The sequence below is a fragment of the Bombus terrestris genome, chromosome 3 (assembly GCF_910591885.1).
Source record: "Bombus terrestris chromosome 3, iyBomTerr1.2, whole genome shotgun sequence".
In the NCBI taxonomy this organism is placed as follows: Eukaryota; Metazoa; Arthropoda; class Insecta; order Hymenoptera; family Apidae; genus Bombus; species Bombus terrestris.
Window position 1 is genome coordinate 12,069,024 of NC_063271.1, and position 19,320 is coordinate 12,088,343.

The 19,320-nt window shown below is 34.0% G+C and overlaps 1 protein-coding gene and 1 long non-coding RNA gene across 13 annotated transcripts in view; one reads left to right on the top strand and one right to left on the bottom strand.

Moving 5' to 3' along the window:
* Positions 1 to 19,320, top strand: part of LOC100648315 (phosphatase and actin regulator 4B) — a 397,768-nt gene that overhangs the window by 215,276 nt on the left and 163,172 nt on the right. The gene's annotated exons all lie outside the window — the stretch shown is intronic.
* LOC125384693 lies at positions 13,121 to 18,530 on the bottom strand. Its single transcript, XR_007223368.1, has 5 exons — positions 18,409 to 18,530; positions 18,071 to 18,178; positions 14,465 to 14,984; positions 13,941 to 14,113; positions 13,121 to 13,860 (listed from the first exon to the last, which is right to left on the bottom strand). It is a non-coding gene; the product is annotated as an uncharacterized LOC125384693 (long non-coding RNA).

Below are 19,320 nucleotides of genomic sequence, written 5' to 3' on the forward strand. Positions count from 1 at the left end.
AGAGAAAAAAAGAATCGCTCGATCGAATATTTCTGGACAAATAACAGTCGCAAACAATGCATCACGACGAAAGGTGCTTTCACACTGTTCATACTGGCCTGTCGCGTGTTTTCGTGTGTGTTTGCGGTGCATTCAGTTGCACGACGATAGTATGACCAATAGTCTTTGCTCGTACGAAACGGATGAAAATAAAAGTATCGCTACGATCGATGTATCCAGCCGGCGGTTTTCAAAGAGCAAAGCAGAATTTTCTGAATTTTCATTGCTTACACGTCGCTGTTGGTTCAGAATCATTTTGACAAGAATTAGTTTTAACGATATCGCAAGAAAAGTATATTTCATGATAAAAGAAAAAAACTATTTGATAAAAAACAATTTGAAGTTGACACGAACGTAGTGTATTTTGTCTAAAAAGATAGACGTACGTTAAAATATTTTGTTTCAATGATGTTCTTTATTGAAATTTCTTGAAAACACTGGATATGTTTTATCTGACATTGTTTCCGTACATGCCTGTAAAATGCTATATGTCGTAAAAAAAATATGAAAGTATTATTTTTACATATTTTTAAACTAAGTCCAAGCGGATAAAACAAACCCTGTCATCAAATAATCGAGAACAATTATTAAACTATTATTACGGACAATATTCTCGCTCACTTATTGTCCAAAAAAATTCAGAAAATGCTTCATATCATTGTAAACAACACCATACAAGTCCGAAAGAGGTTGAAACGATCCCTATACCCAGCCCACTTCAATTAGATCAATTCGCAACACGCAGGTTCGCGTGAAAGGAAGAAAGAAGCACGATAGTCGAGCAATTATCACGATGAAATCGTCTAACTCGGTCCACCCATGTTTTCTCTGTATCGAAACAGAGATCAGGCAGCAGCCCTCGTTACTCGTTCGAATACCGCGCAAAAAGACTGTCTTCTGCGTTGCATTCTCTTGGACGCTCATTAATGGAATATTCGTGAGTGATAATTAATTCCGCTGGCGGATCTTCGATAACAATGCCTACCGGATAGAGTCTGCTCGCTAATTGAAATTTTAAAGAGCACACCGACTCGCGCCCCTGCTGTTTAGGCGTTCGCGTCGCGAGGGATGCGAGATAATGGATTGTGTCGCGTTTTGATGTTACTTGGAGTTCCTGCATATCGTGAAAAATCATCTGACGACCGAGAAAATCGAACACGCGATCGACCTCGTGTTGAAGGCGACGTATTTAAGAATTATTAGCGTCGCCAGCTGTGGCTGGGGATGAATTAACCATTAGTTGCGATGCATATACATACGTGTGCAAGGATGTAACGTTTTCCCGATGATTTTTTAAAGACTGGAAGTAAGAAATAAGATTGTCAAAGTGACGGTTTCTTTTATTTTTATTTTAGGATCAATTTCTTTTATTTACGATTGCTAAGAATACGCAGCAGCTTTTGGTACATTTAATATAGACAGAGCTTTATTGCGATCGAGATACCTTGAGGATAGCTATATATATGCTAACATTATATAACATGCACCATTCTAATTATGATTATACATATACATAGATGTGGGATGCATATTTAGATACAAAGTAGAATTGATTGTTCTAACGTTGAACGGGGACTGTGTTGAATTTTTTATTGTTTAGGATGATTTTAATTTAATCTTCAGAAGAGTTGAATTTCTTGATGTTGTTTAGTTTTATAAACGAATTCTTCAGTAGCTTTTTAGAAAAATTTGCAATTTAACATATTATATAATTAGCATTAATTGTTATAAACACAGTGGAAGTTTATCGTGGAAGTGAATCGTGTCGAAATACGAACACGAGTACCGTTCGTTTAAGTGCAATTCCCACGGGGAATTCTTCTTCTCTTTCTTCTTCCTTTTCATTAACCCGGTAACGCGTGGGTTTTCGTAGAAACGGCTAATCAACGGCCTACATCTTAATTACGTCGACTGAACGTGTTCGTTTCTGTATGATTCTCCCTTTCATTCTCCACCTTCCCTCCTTTCTTTTTTATCGACTTTTATTCGTGTTGTTTTCCACAACGTTGGCTATAGCTTCGCAAGAAATTGTTGTTCAATACTTTCTAAAGATAGCACGTTCGTGACGCAAATATTCTGCTCTTTAATGCATGAGTTACATGCTTCGACTTTGTTACTGTCTATTAATCTACTCGACTTAAAACATAATTTCCGTTTATTAAAAATTGTTGTTTCTGAATATAGAGACATGAGACATGTAACAGCTGTCTATATCTTTTAAGTATTTGCATTAAGTCATCCCATAAGTTCGTGCCGACCTTTGTGTATGCATTTCATATTTTAAAGAAAAACAAGAGAACTTTTATCGAGACGGAATTATGAAAAATGGGAAGAAGTTGTACAACGAGAGAGGGATTACAATTTTTCATGAAACTGAAAGGTATGTAAACAATCTTAACATATATAACCACTCGAAAAACGGCACGAACTTATGGGATAACTTAATATATATCACTAGTAATATATAATATATATCACTAGTAATATATAATAATAATATATATCACAGCAATAAGTACTATGATTTCTATGAAAGTTCAGTTTAAGACTATGGGGATTACTATTAGGAATTTTCTAAGTAGAGAAGAGAAAGTTTAATGGAAAAATGATAATTACTAATACCATAAAATATCTGATTATTCCGTAACAAAAAGTTTCCACCAAAAATATACGAATGCAACATTAATGGTCGAAATTGTGAATATTAAATATTAAGTTAACTAATATATTAAATTAACAAAAATCTACTAATGTCAGTGATCAATGTATCACTTCGATTGTTTTATCAAATTAATTTAATGTAATGGAAAGTTTAATCGTCCATGCGATTGTTTGGAAAAAGAATGAAACAATCATTTGATATGTTGCGAATTAAATTTAAATTATGCCGTTACATGAATATTAATTGACGTTCGACGAGTAACAGTACGGAGATCAAAGATTATAGAACTCGTCTAATTTTCTGATTCATTTCGAGCGAAATGCAATTTGAAAGGGTATGACAGAAGGTACCTATAATCCAGCCACTATACACACTAATGTCGCTAGTAATAGGCTAATAGTTTGATTTGATTTTATGTAATTTTGCATATATTGCATGAGTGACGTTAAATGTGTAGAGAAACGTGCCGCAATTTCCATGTAAATATATTACTTGTAATCGCGATTAAATTTGACATTGTTTCGTAACTGTAATAGAAATACGTGTGCGAAATATTGCTTTAACGCGGTATTTACGATTGAAGCAGATGGAATTAACAGTAGAAATTTGAAACTTGAATGAACCTATCTGAGTCTTTGATATCGTGATAATTTAAAGAAAACATGTACGCACTCATGATTTATTATTTATTATGATGTTGGAATTTAACCTAGTGTTTTATCTTTTTGCTTCAGGTATGTATCACTATACAAACAGAAAAATGCTTGGATGAAAGATAACATGTATCTACATAATCTTCATTTTCACGTAAGTCTTTGTTAATAGAGTACCCGTGAAATAAAAGAATTCGAATTTTTATCATTGAACAATATTTTTACCAAATGCTTAATTTATAGATATTAACAATGCATTGTGCATAATACAGAATGCATCGGACAGATATCGGTAATTATATTAATAACTTTTAATTATCATAACATTAACATAGTACATAAACGCGAAGCTATACATTCTGTATAAATTTGTAAATTTTACGTCATTGCGTTCTTAATTGGCATAACATCCTCATTCGCTGATCTTTAATGATGTTAAACGACCCGTTTATGATTGTTATCCCCACTCCAGTGATGGTAATAAACGGAGTCGCAATTAATTACTGCGATGAAAGATTCCCAAGCATACGCAGACGTGAGGAAAACTGATTGCGATTCATGTTTCGTCATTTTACGCGAAGCGCAGCTTTAAACATGGACGATTATCGTACGCCATCTCAGTGAAACAATTCTTAATTGCTCGTTTAACCTTTGCTAATTGCAAGCTATCATCGCGTTCTTCACCTCTCCTTCTCCAGTCATGTATTCTATCTCTTATTATCTTATCTCTTTTATCGCGCATTCTTCAAAGGAATTAAGCAAAACTCGAGGACATTCAGACAGAAGTTGACTAAAATTCGATTTAATATTTCGCTAGACACCGTCGTTATTATACCAGACAATTTTATAAAAGACATGGATCTCTTCTTCGCGTATCTTATAGTTAGGCTTAATTGGTATTTATTTTATAAATTTTCAAATGACACGTGCATATGATGTACGCAGCCGTTTGGAGTTTTACGACAGACATAAAGATCATGCATCCATTTATGAGAGAACTCGTAAAAGCCTCTAGTTAGATCTCCATGATATCGATCCTGCCTAGTACTTTTTTTTCGCGCGTTGTGCACTGTAGCCCGTTGCCATCTGGTGGAAAGCTTCTCATATGTCGTCTCCCAACATTCACGCGATCGATGAAACTTTATCCAATGATGTTACGCTGGTTTAATAACGTAAAATATTTGTCAAATTCGTTCTTTTTCAACTTACTAAAATTGTGTTCTTCATACGAGAGGTTTGTACTTAGCGGTTGAGAAAATTTAAATATCTCGCTAAGAATGATACGGTTGATAAACCTGTACCGATAGTCGGTAAAATATTTCCCCCTAGCTGAAGACGTTAGTGAATTCTGTGGCTGGAAACTAGCGCCACCTAACGATGGCGAATATACTCGTATTATAATTACAAGTTAGTGTAAATGGTTCTTCGTATATCATACACAGAAACTGGTCCGGTGGTTAACATCTCTTCGACGGTTCTATGCAACTTTTCAGAACATTCTGTTACCGTGCTGCGGTAAAGCAGTTTCAATGAATAGAGAACAGCTCTAGAAAGGGACGAGAAGTTACCGAGTAAACATAATGTAACTCGAACAATGTCAAAATGTTGATATAAATGTTCTTATAAATTATTGCAGCAATAAACACTGTAATAGTAAATAATAATCTTTTACCTGAAAAAGAATACATATTATAAGCTCTCCTCTCGGATCAATTGGATAATTACGGAAAATGAAATTTATCCATTAAATTTATCAGATGATTGATGAATGTAGTGTTTATAGATTTGAGTAAAAAACTTCCAAACAACGTTTATTTTATAAATTATGAATTTTACGAGGTGTCTGTGCTGCACCCTTCATACACGATGATGGATTTGCTGGACGCAGTATTTTCAATAGTATCCGATTATCCGGCGGCAGTTTATTAATCCATCATTTTTCTTGCTACACGTGGTTATTGTCTTTAGTTTGTAGCGGAGAGTCATTATTCTTCCTTTATTGCCGTTATAAGCGATGAAACTAGGTTTGCGAAGCTTCGAAACATGACTCGTGCTTTCACGTAAATTACTAGCTTGATGTAACAGCTTATCTAAAACAAGAGACGATATTTTGATTAAAATATCACTATGGTTTGTTTAATAAGGAGATTTTAAGATTACAGCTCTATCATTGTAAAACCAGAGACGTGCATCAATCGCATTATATCAATTTACCTTGATGCATCGTTAAATCAGCGTCGGTTTTTGAAGTTGAGCAGTTTGATAAATAGAAGAAACATTAGATTCTTACATTTAATTTTATAAGATTTTCAGCTACTGTTTTAACACTATAAATAAAAATTGTGAATTTGAAAATTTTAACTCAATGGCTTTAAATTAATATTATACAGGATTGTTTCTGTGATTCTTCTTCGAAAAGATAAACAAATTTATTTCTAAATTTCTCACAAAAAATTATCTTAAAAGCTTCAAATAATTCTTAAATGCTTGATCATTCTAGCGTATATTTCTTTCTAATTAATTTTATTTATTTTGAAATAATTCGAGTGGAAATCTATAACACACACCTCACGCTTTTTTTACTCATCTTCAATCGAAAGATTCTCGGTTAGAACCATCGCGCGTTAGTTGAAGGAAAGAAATTGAAACCGAAGAAACCAAAAACGGAAGGAAGTGGAGAAAAAGTCCATAAGACTGACGAGGGAACCGTGTTTCCTCGCGGCAACTTAGTCAGATTTACATTCGTGGAAAGCACGCGAACTCCCTGAAAGTGCATACGGGGTTTCCTCCCCATGTACGATCGCTTTTACTACCACCCCTACGGTGCAATTTCAATGACACGCTAACAGAGAATCCAGTTTCGCAAGAGTTCGCCACTCGTCTTCAACCGCCTGCACAGATTCTGCGGACGACTTCTGTATTGACTTCCATCCCGAAGCAAACCGATGACCCAATTCCCTACAGATTCATCCCTCGGTTCCTCGGGTTCGTTCAGCTACGAATTATTTATCAGCACATCCGGTTACAATCGGTTTAGCGTCCTGCGGTAAGGATGATACTCTCCCACTCGAGGACGGGTCTCTCGAGTCCCCTCGGCTCGTTTCTTCCGTCTGATCGTGACTGCACACGCCTTCTCTGTCGCTGAATCAAATCAAAAATAGCTTCGATCGGGGCTTTTTATTATTGGGACAAAGCTGGTTTGGTAACATTGTGTTCTTCTCGTTCTTTCGTGTAAGCTCCGATCTTGTTTTGCCCGATGATGATTGTAGGTTGTAAAGAGAGTAGTCATTTAGTGGAGGATTATATAAATGTAGAAGTAAGATCAATGAAGGATATAATATTGAATATGAAATAGTACTAATTATACAGGAAGAGTCAAAATACAGTGATACACTCGGTATACGCTTCAAAGGCATGGAATTTATTCAAGAACTCTTGAAGAACATATGTTGCGTAAATTGAAAATCGATTGGAAAGATATAAAACGTGCAGGAATACGAATTAACAGAGATGAGAAACGTGGATCAGTCTGTAGATAAATCAATATGACACGAGACTTATTTCGTATTTAGCTTTGAAATTTACTGTATGCATATGTAGATGTTACGCGTGTAGTTAGGTGCATAACCTAAAGCAATATGTTTATTTATTTTTTAAAGGACTGTTATAGGATTGTATTGTCTTAAATTTCTAGGAAAAAGTTTCCTTTTTATCAATTATTAATAATAGAAACTTTTTTTTTTTTTTGACGTTTTAGTAAGGAAGAGACAGTTCATTAAGATTAGGATCATCCTTTAACCAAAATGGATACATTTGACGTTTCATTAGATAATAGTTCGTGAAAGTGTAGGAATGTGTATGTGTAACATCGAGAATGAAAGAAAGACATTAGCTGTCTATATGGTGCTTTTATGTAGAAATTTCAACGGGATGAATTATAGTCCTTCACCATATGCAATGTTCGTTTAATAATAAATGACGTGAAATCCGATAGAGGCACGACTTTGAAAACTTTGTTGTAAATTTCGAAGGTTACTGAATGCGTATCCACTGTTTCCATCATATGAATATTTGCTGAAAGATCCTACAGATCGCTAATGACAAAGTATCATCCGCTATCTCCTAAAGTTCAGCAACTAACTTCTAAGCCTCTTAAGCATTGAGAGCTCAACAATCTCGTTCAATTCATAGAATCACTGCATAGTGTGCCATTGCAAAATCCATCAACTGATTGCATCCCGAATACCGCCAAACATCAATATTACTAATTTAGTCCACCATTTACTTATCGATTACTTCTAGCAGCGAAAATATTTCTTTTAATTACTTAACAATTTTTATTTATTTTATGGTTAATCACGGGCCGGTAAAACGTCATGAGAAGGATAATTAATTTAGGTACGTGTACGAAATATGAATGTTAAATAAATTAATTTCATATAATATACTTTTACACTATTATTATTATTATTATTATATTCAGGTTTCTCTATCTAAATCGTGGTATTGGCTAATAATTCTGTTCTAAATTATAAACCTGGAACAATGTTCCAGAATCAATTAATTCATTCTAACATATTCCACTGGTGTAGAAAGTCATGAAAGTACATAGTATAAATATTACGAATGAAGCTGTTTCAGATGTTTCAATTTGTAGTTCCACTGAGACGACTCTGCACCTAGGACTTTCTAGAGATCGAGCTTTAAAACTTTTTTCAAGGATTCATCAGCCTCGTCCCGGTTGCACGGTGATCACAGGCGACGCTTTACTTGACTCGCGCCTCTTGCATCTGTGTCGTGGACGGCGCGCGTCAGAAGCACGCATGTGGTGTGTCGTAATTTTGTGAAATGCCTTGCGGCCACTGAGATATCCTGGCGAGGCTCGTCCTTAACTCACATCGACCACTGACGTATGAATCAAGCTGTCTAACCTCTGAATCGTACCCATAATAATAGGCCTCGTGTGGCTTTGTGCTTGCATCGGCTGGCGGAAGTTTGACCAAGATATTCGTCGCTGTCAGGCGCCGTAGTATTTTCGCTAACCAATCGACCGCTTCTTATTTTTTAATCTGATTCAGAGGGCTTCGCTCGAGGACTATCGTTCGACGTTCCAGTTATTTTTGCTGGCGAAGGATTGAACGAGTGTCGATTCATCCGTTTAATTCAATCGGATAAAACCGCAGAAGGAAATTTCAGACAGTCGAAATGATCGCGAGGGCTGAAATATTTAAAGAACTTAACGCGAGTAGGATTTTTTAGATTGTCCATGAATTGTTCACCTTTATAGCGAGTATCTCCCTTTTTCCTTTTTGGAATTACATTTCTTTCTTTTTAATTCTCTTTTTTTTTTAAATTTACATTTTTCAAGATTTGGTAGGGATAGGTCGACTTTTTTTTATTTTTTATATTTTCTCCTTGGATTTGATTTCTTTCTTTTTAATTACTTTTTCCCTTTCCTTTTCTCATCTTCACTTCAATTTACATTTTTCAAGGTTTCCCCACAAAGGGTTGATGGTTGCTGCTTTGTATTCTTGCTGGAAGCGATTGGAAACGCTTAGGCTATTGTTCGAAGCGAGAATCTCTGCCCTCGTGACGAGGAATTGTTCAAGGTGGAAGAATATAGTTTCTTCGTCTTTGTTTCTCTTAATTGTGCGTTCTTGGGTGATTTTTTCCTCTTTAATTGTTCGGCTTAGGACGAAATATCATTTTATTCCTCCTATGATTCTTTTTTGCTGGTATAGTAACATTACATAACTGAATGGAAGGATTATTTATCGATTCTGATTGGTATTTGATAAGACTGGAGAAACCATAAGTTATGTAATGTTACTACACCAGTAGTAATCATTTCTTTATTTGGATTTTTATAATCAAATGCATAATTTCTTTTGAGTATGATAAAACACTTTGAGATTGTCAGCTTATGCATTACTAAATCATAGGAAAATGACTTTAATGACCTACATATTTCATTTCTTTGTATCCTCTTACTTGAGAAATGTGGTTGTGACGTGAAACTTGATTATCAGAGTAATGTTCATAAATCACAATTTATTAGAGGAGGAATAACAACGTGAAACATTCCATAAATTCTTATCCGATGAAATCGAAGTTTCGAGTATATTAGATTCGTATCGTTACTTGGTTGATCAGACGACGTTGCTTCGTCGTTCCATCAGGGTCGATACAGCTAACCGAGCGAAAATGAATCATTTTGTCGTTTTGTTGAAACGCGTTTCCTGCCTTTGCGAGTGTCTGTCGCTCGCGCGTGCAAGAAAAGGAGAAAAGAGAGCAAGAAGGAAGGAAGTAGATGAATTCAGTTAGACGAGTAAAAATTTATCCGCCGTAACGAGGAAGGACGGCATGACATTGTCATTTGTTAAAGCTCAAAATCTAGCAGTTGAATAACTAACGGGGTAGAAAGGGGAACAAAAACGTGAATTTCGAGGAAATATCGCAGGTAATACTCGTTGAAGAGAATTTATCATGATCATGATCTCATTCTATTAGCGAAAATTATATGAAATTAGAAACACGTGAGGGATTTAAAAGGGTTTATTTTAACATACGTTCGATTCGATCGCTCTCCATTTCGATGCCCATTTCGTTGTCTTATAAGCGAGAGGAAAAGAGTCTATCAACGTGAATTTTTTATTCCAGTCGAGTCGAAACGATCGAGATGATATAGTTTGCGAGACGGGGTTGAAATATTGTCGCGTCGCGTCGCTTGCGGCTGTTCGCGACATAATTATCGAATTGTGTTGAGGGGTGGAGTGACGTAAAGTCGAACGTGACAAGTCCGCGAGGCAGTGCCTTAATGAGTTTTTCAAATAGAAAATTATCGGCCGTAATTAGACAATGTCACTTTCAATTGTTTAAATAATTCGCTTATACTTGGATCGATTTATCTTGGTTACTTCGTAGTTCTACGTATCGTGAAAAATGAGAAATGGAACTTTGGCAATTGATGAGACGATTTTTCATGACGATGACCCAGGAGCGGCATATTCCATGCGTGATCGCTATTACAGATCGTATGTTATGCATTTATTCATTAGGCGATAACGAAGAAGAAGGGAGGTGTAGTAGGTAAATTTATAGGAAACGTTTATCAAACGATTCGAAACAATTTAGAAGCTTATTTTAATTTATCGAGAATCAAATAGTGTATATATGTACGGATATAATTAGAACTCATAAATTGACCGGCAAAATATGCAAATTGAATACGCCGTTAACACAAGCTTATCCCTTAATAGATGAAACGATTAATTCATTAATTGAATTAACATCAAAAATCCTACGAGGTTTCGTATAAAGAAAGGAATTTTTATATTTCTAGTCGCGAAGTATTCTCTAAGGTTCTACAATTTCAACGTCAGCAGCCTAGAATCTTATTACATTCCTCTTTTAAACATGAAACGTTTTATTCGGAAAATTAATTAAAAAATCCCTGTTATTTTGTATATAAACATTTCTATAAAATATTCTATATATAAATTATTTTATACATAAAATATATATGTATATTTATATATATTATTTTATATATAAATATGTTGAAAATAACAACGTGAGTTCTCGCTCGCCATCTATATGCTGACGGCTAGTTACAGAAGAAGTAACTAGAAGTTGTTCCTAGACACGGTCGATAGACCTGATCGATAGTTTTAGGACCCCTCTTGCCTTTTTTTATTTCATTCGTTTGTGACCCTTCTAAGTGTGTGCAATAAAGGTCTTTCTGCTTCGAGAAGTGTGGATTTATTATCTATATAACATAATAATAACTAACGCGATCCTACCTCTAAAACATAAAATAACAACAAAATATTTCATAGAAATATTACACCTTGGTAATGCTCACAACATTCTTTAACAACATTACCATATCTTGACAACGCTAATAAACAATCACCCCTCACGCCACGTCCTTCCCTGATGTCACACTATCCCACATTTATATATAAATATTTCATAGAAATTTCTATCAAATATTCTATATATAAATTATTCTATACATAAAATATACATATATTTTTATATATTATTTTATATATAAATATTTCATCGAAATATTAATATATAAATATAAAATCCTAAACGTGGTGAAAGAAATCTAATCGAATTCAGAATTGAATTAGAATTTACTATTGATATATTCATTTCATCTACAATGGAAAGATATAATAGAAGGAAAAGGCGATAAAGAATAAGGAGACAGAGCAGAAAAATTCTGACTGCTTCTCGTCTTTTGCTTGATTCTGGCCTTAGGCAAGTTCTCGGCCCGAATACGATTCAGTGGCACGACATCTGCGCTGGACAGGGTCCGTGTATTCGTGACCCCGATTCATTCATCGCTGTGGATCTCGCGCAAAGATCCTGGGATTCACGTGGAGCGCATTTTAGCAGCGCCACTCTTTGTTCGATCCCTAAGTCTTCACCGAATTTTCCCAGCTTTTCATTTACTGTCTCTGTTTCCTTGTCCATCAAAGATATTGTTACGATAGAAAACTCATTCATAATGCATGTATTGAATACGTCTTTCTATCGACTAAAAATATTAAAGAGCTACAAGGTGACCCTCCATACCTCAGAAACCATAAGATATGAACGAACCAAAATGTATCAGTATAATGAGTTCTCTTAAGTACAAAAAATTTCATTTCATGTATCTTTTAATAAAATCAATAGACACCGAATTATTTTTTATGATCGTTCGTATCCAATCACCCAGCATACGAAAGTTCTTTATAAATAGCTACATTTGATAGCTACATTGTAAAAATTATTAATGAATAGTTAAAATTCATTAAATCTTCAGAAAATACAAAATTAGAAAGAAGGGTCGTAGAAAGGTGCTTATAAAATATTAACGCATAGATATATCATAGAAGTTAGTATTATAGACAATTTTTGTATTTATTTTCTTTTACTTTTATTTTATGTCGTGTGAGAATATAGCGAAACACGGAATACATCGCTGCTGAAAAAATAGTGCAAACTCCACTCTAACTAACTTAAATGACACAGGATAATTCAATTTCTGTTTACTACCGGTTTTTGCAGCATCTTTTCTTGAATAGTGGAATCGGGTCGCATCGATACGAACAGAATTCTCCTTGTCTCTGGTGTGAAATCAATACCGTGCTATCGATTGACAAATGATCGACGAGACCTTGAACAATTGCTCTCAACGACATTCCCAGCAAGAGTTGTGAGACATCATGAGAACGTTTAACAACGTTCCAAGGATCGCTGTGTCGAATTTTTGCCTGGAAATTCGATATTCGGCTTCGATATTTAACCATAATTATTCGGATAATTTCCTTTGATTCCGTTTCCTTATCTCGCGAATACCTCTTGCCGACTCAGACGTTTAAACATCAAGATCTTAAACAAGATACATGCATTTCAAAGATTGAATTTTTAAATTATTCGCCAAATGCGTATCATTTGCTAAATTCCTGAAATTTCTATTTTGAAGTAGATTCAGTTTTAGTAGTGTGATTCGTCAAGTTTCTAGGGAACTACTTAATCAGGTTCATCTTGCTAAAAGCACTCGTGCACAGGATTATTGTTCGTTATATCAGAATTGTATATTGGAATTTTTTGATGTTAGAATATTGACCGATTTCATATTCTAGATGAATGAATATTTTGGATAACAGAAATAGTTCCTCTCAATTTACTAATACACTGTTAGCAAATTAACGGCTATGATTTATCAACACGAATTCCTATCTTTTTTGTTCTTTTTATATATATATATATATATATATATATATATGTATTTTATACACTCGGATATCTCTGCAAGCAGTATATGCTTCGTTTAAGCGTATAGTTTGTCATTTCGTAACAGAAATTTATGCTTCTCGGCTGCATAAATTCTCGATACCTTCTAAAATTTGGAATATTTTCTCCTTACGTGAAAAGATCGTAAAATATTCGCGTATCTTATTTAGAATGGGCGTAAAAACTCCAATAAAACATCTGAAGTGGAAATTTATGCGTGCAATAGTTTATGGTGTATTTAAAGAGTTACTAATTCTATGTCATAAAGTTTGATAATACTGTAAAATCGTAGACATTTCGGTGCCAACCTTTGCTTTGAGTTTGATATTTTCCTTAAACACCCCAAATTTCTTGAACCTTTCGTTTCTTGTTACTGCGTGGGTCGATTTAAATATTCAATTAATTGATATATAATTAACAGAGTGAAAAGCATATTAAGAAATCGGAGTTCGCTGGATGTGAGTAACTTTATAAGTTCACACTTCGTTTTCTCATTCTGATGCATATTGATGCCATATTTGTATTCGCTTGATACAAAGGTGGATTTATCTTATATGATCGAGATTAGCGAAGCTTCAACAGCTTACAAGAGCTATCATTCTTATCTGCTTTTACATTCTTACATCGTACGTCGTCAATTGTACCATTGATTTTCACGGATGAGCGGACACACAATATTCGATGTAATATCCTGCTCGACTTTTCGAAACACTGCAATATTGCTTCCTTTAAATCTATGAATAAAATTTGAAGGAGATATTAAACAAAGAAGCTTATAAATAATAGCATACCATCTTCACTGTAGTTTGTAATTTAAACACCACTTTCGATATATTTACTCTAACGAAATAAATAAATTAAACCCCTTTTAAGTCACATTAATCGCCAACTTCTGTTGATCTATTTAAACTCCTCTCTCGAATCTTTAATCTTCATAATAAATGAAATTACGAATTCCGTGGATCTAAAATCATCGATAAGCAATTTTCATAAAAATTAAACAGTTCAGCTTCTTATATTTTATTATTAGAATATTATCAATAATAGAGAAAAAAAGATTAAGCAATCCATAATTCAATCCATAATCTTAACATTTTATTATTAAAAAGTAATTGTATACAAACTAATCCTACTTCCTATCTACCTAGTTATCTATCAGCATGCCATACACAGACAAGCTATTTTTCTTGCAGAAAGTATTATTCCTTTCAAATTTATAGAAAAAAGATAATTACGATTTTTCAATAAAAAAAAGTATAAACGACATCTACATTATTGTCACACTACATCATTTACAATTTAAAAATCAACATACCTTCATCCACGTAATCAGCCTTCAGATACATGGATCACATTATCCAGCAATTTCATAATCCATCAATTTCTATCGATTTCTCAAGGTTCCATCCTGGATCCGTCACGTTTCCATATGTGTATATATATATCCTTGGAACGATCGATAGAGAACGTACTGTTATACTGAATGTTCGATATCCGGTCGGATAAGGGCGGGTCGGATCGTGTTGGTGACGAATTAGTCGTCTGGGTGTTCGCGCGATTTCGCCGATATTCCGATCACGTCGGTTGAAAACTACCGGGTGAGTAGGAAATAATTAGAAGCCGGTTATACTACTTATCAGCTGACGAATGTTTCACTGCCACTTGGCCGTGCGAATGCGCCGTGGAGTGCTTGCAAATCAACGTTGTTAATTCACTGAGAAACAGATGATCCCATTCTCAGATCCTAATGTTAACGACTTTCGTTAACGATCTTTCTTCCGGCTATTTTCTTTTTTTTTTTCTTTTCATCGCGAGGAAATTGTTGTTTCTGGATGCTGTAAATGTTTGAATATATTTTCATTGCCTTCTGTAATCCTTGAACGTATAATGTTTCTACTTGACAATTGATCTATGCTCTCTAATATAACAGATTGTTATTATTATTGCTGTTGCTATTGTATAAGTTGGTAACTTGAGGTAATAAGTAATCGTACGTCAATGAATTTAGAATGTAATTATGTTCATTAAATATTTTTCTATAATTTTATCCTGCATAAGTTAGAATTTCCACAAAACTTTGCCGTATCATGAAATTCAAAATATTAATTAGATTGTAGGCTTTTCTTTTTAGCTTTTTTAGATTTAGAATAGTCTCACAGCTAGGTTTTAATACCCAATAGTAGTGAAATAGTTTTGTTGTCATTTTATGTATGGTTCGCCACATATACGAAGTCTATTCATTCGCTTGAGTAGTTAACAATCTCTTCATATTTTTAGATGGATGGATTTTTGGTCGTACACCGTACACGGTTCAAAGAATTACATTTTAAGGTGATATTGTTTTTACGAAAAATAAAAATATTTGTAAAATCTATATCTTGCAAAATTTAAAAATTGATGATCGGTTGATTATTTCTACTAAAGTATAGGAAAACAAAAAGTCGCATGTAGCAGTACTGCACACAAGGATCACATTACCGTTACATGATAAGTAGTTGTGTTGCAATATTTGTTTTAATATTCAGTGCTCGTGTGTGCCTGTTATTGGAATTTCTGCTTCGATTTAAACAATAAGCCCGCAGTAATTAAATATGGTAATAAGAATCAACATTACAAGTTTCAATTAACGATTTTACATGTCATGCTTCATTTGTTATTCTTTTAATACAAAAAGCACCACGATATTAAATGTTACCTATAATTTATCACGTTTGATTGTAAATGATTCTTTTATTTTTGTTGAAGCTTCCGGAAAATAAATGATATTTCTTATGAAAAGATAATCGAATTTAACATCGAAGTAATAGAAAGAAAATGGTTCTATTAGCTTCACATGTGCTACCTTTTAACTAAATATTGACGTATTTTCATTTTACATGGAAAGTCTTCATTGCTGCTTATGCTTGACTTACGAATCGTAAATTTTCCATGGGGCGAAAATCATGTAGTGTACTCGATATCCCTGGATATTCGCTTTCAGGCTAGATCCAAAATTATCGGTTTTGTTGCTTGTAAATAATGCTCGTGACTATGAACATCTAAACCTGCATGGATAAATATTTTATCATAATTCCCTAAGTTTCCTGGCAGGGTAGCGTAATTTTCCAAAGAAAATAAAAAAATTTTATTACTTTATGTATTTACGCGGCAGCAATTAGAATCATTCCCAATTAATTTCTGAGAAACTTTCTACGAAAATGTAATGGACGTTATATTCTGTAAATAAAATATATCTACAGTAATTTATTAATTATCTATGGATAAAATTCAATAAAGAAAAAGATGAATTCCTTACGTAAGACTATTCTCGAGGAAATATGAATTAATGAAATAATTATATTCATCGTAAATGAAATGATTATAGATAAAAATTTAATTTCACTATCTGTGGTCAGTATGAAAATTACACCTTGTCATCAGTATTAAAATTGCATCTTCTAATATTCTTTAATCGATATTATTGCGAATATCCCATTGTCAAGAAAACTATGAATTCAGTTCGCAGGTATATATACTAATATTAATATTTCTATAGAATTTTATTGGTTGAAAGCCCGAAAGATCCACAATATCTATTTTAACAAAAGACTTTTATCTCGATCGTATTTCAACCAGGAATACTCTGTACAAATTGAATTTGGCGTATCTGCAATTTCCTCTGTACGATTTCCAACCAATGAACGAACCAATAATCCTCCATTTTATCGACTGGCAATGTTTTACACGTAACCATAGTGAGTGTACCGAAGAAGAAACGATGGTTTCGCACGTTCGTTGGCACGAGGACCAATCAAGAGCAACGATAAACTCGCGAAGAGGTGAAAACTCGTGCGTGCGATGGTTCGCGAGAGATTCAATTAAGACTATCACGAGATAAGTCGATCTTAATGAATCCACGATCCGAAATCCGACTATCGTTTATCGAGAACAATGATTTTTGACAAATCTCTGGAATTGTTATTACAACACTCGAGGGATTTTACCTAATCCTCGAAGAATTACTTCTTCCGTTGTTTTATAATTTTTACAATTTTTAGACTAACAGTTTTTAATAAAATCCAATTTCAAAATGGAATTTTTATCACATTAAACTATTCCATAAAAAGTATTCAGTAACATAGTCGTTACGTTCATTACGGATAAGATGGTTATCGATCTGAAGCGTATAATAAATGTTAGATATGGTTCTACTGAATACGAAGATTTATTATTATAATTGATAATTGACTGTTTGAGTACTTTTCTGATCTTCGAGAAAGATATATACTTATTCTAAATGTCCTGTTATATCTTGTCATTTCTACACATATATATCTATACATTATACCTATATGTATGTATATGTATGTATATATGTATGTATCTATACATCATACCTATACATCATATCTATATATCATACATATATATCTATACGTCAAACTTGACCAACATAATCATGATAGTCTAGTTTCATAACAGTGGCAATGAAATTTCAAGAATGTTTCATGTAACACACATAATCTGTTTATAAAAAGCGTTCGAATACTTCTGTGAACTTGATTAATAATTACATTATCCATTCTACGTGAATAGAAGAATTTTTACCGAATTGAACCTGATTTAAAACAATTCATCCAACAAGTAGAAAATTCTCGTTCAGAAACCCACTCAACGTTTCACTCGTGAAATTGCGTCTCCATTAAATTCTCAAAAGTCGTTTTCAAGCTGTTGAGTTTAGTTTCCGTATCATGTCGAGGTTTGATTTTCCTAGTCGGATAAAAATGAACTGCAGGCAGTGGTCATTTCGCAAGATTAAACTGAATAAGAGAGAATTTGTCAATGGCTGGAATAGCTCGGTTGGTGGGAAAGATTCGACGAGATAAGGAAGAGCTGAATTCAAATTCCAATCGTGCAATTTTTATCGATAGATACTACTTACCTCTACAATGTTCAGAGGTAGAATTTATTCCCGTGCTTTTACGTGTCTTCCTTTCAAAGAGGCTACGGCACGCGATCGGTTTATCGGTAGTAGCTACTTTCGAAGATGCTTTTAGATAGAATATGAGATTTAAAAGACAGGTATTTCGAACAAACGTAATCGTTAGCGATATATAAATTGGAAAGAATCTAATACATACAAGGCAATTCATTTACTCAATTTCAATGGCATTAGGATTTTTTTCAATTTTGTTTGTTAGTTAAATAAATAACTTGTAACTGTGACGAATAAATCTAAGCGCATCAATAAACGATATATTGAACATATATCTGTATTACCTCACGTATGATTCCATAAAATACTCCAATAACTTTTCACAGTTCACAGTTTTCGAATATTCCAAATTAATAAAAAATAAACTTTTCACCGATTCTCTCTTCTCCGCCAATTAAAGCACAAATCAACGCGAACCTTGACACGCGACACCAATTCCGCGATCATTCAAATTCCAACCAATTTCCCTTTACCGCTGCTTGATTAAAAAAAAAAAAAAAAAAAAGAAAAAAAGAAAAAAACGATTTTCAACATCGGCGGAACGGCAACAATAAAATACGAAAGGTCGCCGTCTCAATTAGGACATTCTCTTTTCGCTTTGTCCAAGCTTGCACGCGGAATCGATCAGAATCGCGGCTGGTCTCGGTCGAATGAATTTTCTCGCAGCCCCTCGAAATAAATGCGGGAAACGACAGAAAAATGGGAGTTGTTGGGTAACGACGATGCAATTTGTCTAACTACGCCAGGGCAAGTCGTGCAGCTCTGCTCGTCGGATCCCCGGGACCAATTGCAAGGGATGCAGGCTTGCAGAGCTCGCGCGCAGCTCGCGCGCAGCTCGCGTGCATCCTTCCGTCTTCGTCGATACTCTCGAACGAACGTGCGTCCATCGACGATCAAAATTCGAGTGGAATATTATCGTACTGATTTAAAAAAAGCCTCTTTTTCTATTTTTAATCTCCTTTTATCCCTTTCCATTCATCTTTGTATTTTTCTTTCTTTTTCGTTCCTACTTTTTGCTATCTACTTGTTAAATATTTGTCGCTTATATAGTACGTTTTGTTGAAAAAGTCTGGAATTAGGGTTAAAATTTTATCAAATATTTATCGATCATGGAATTCATAACAAAAATGATCATATTCTAAATTTATACGTTCATATAAATTTGTTATATTATTATATAATATTATAGAGTATAG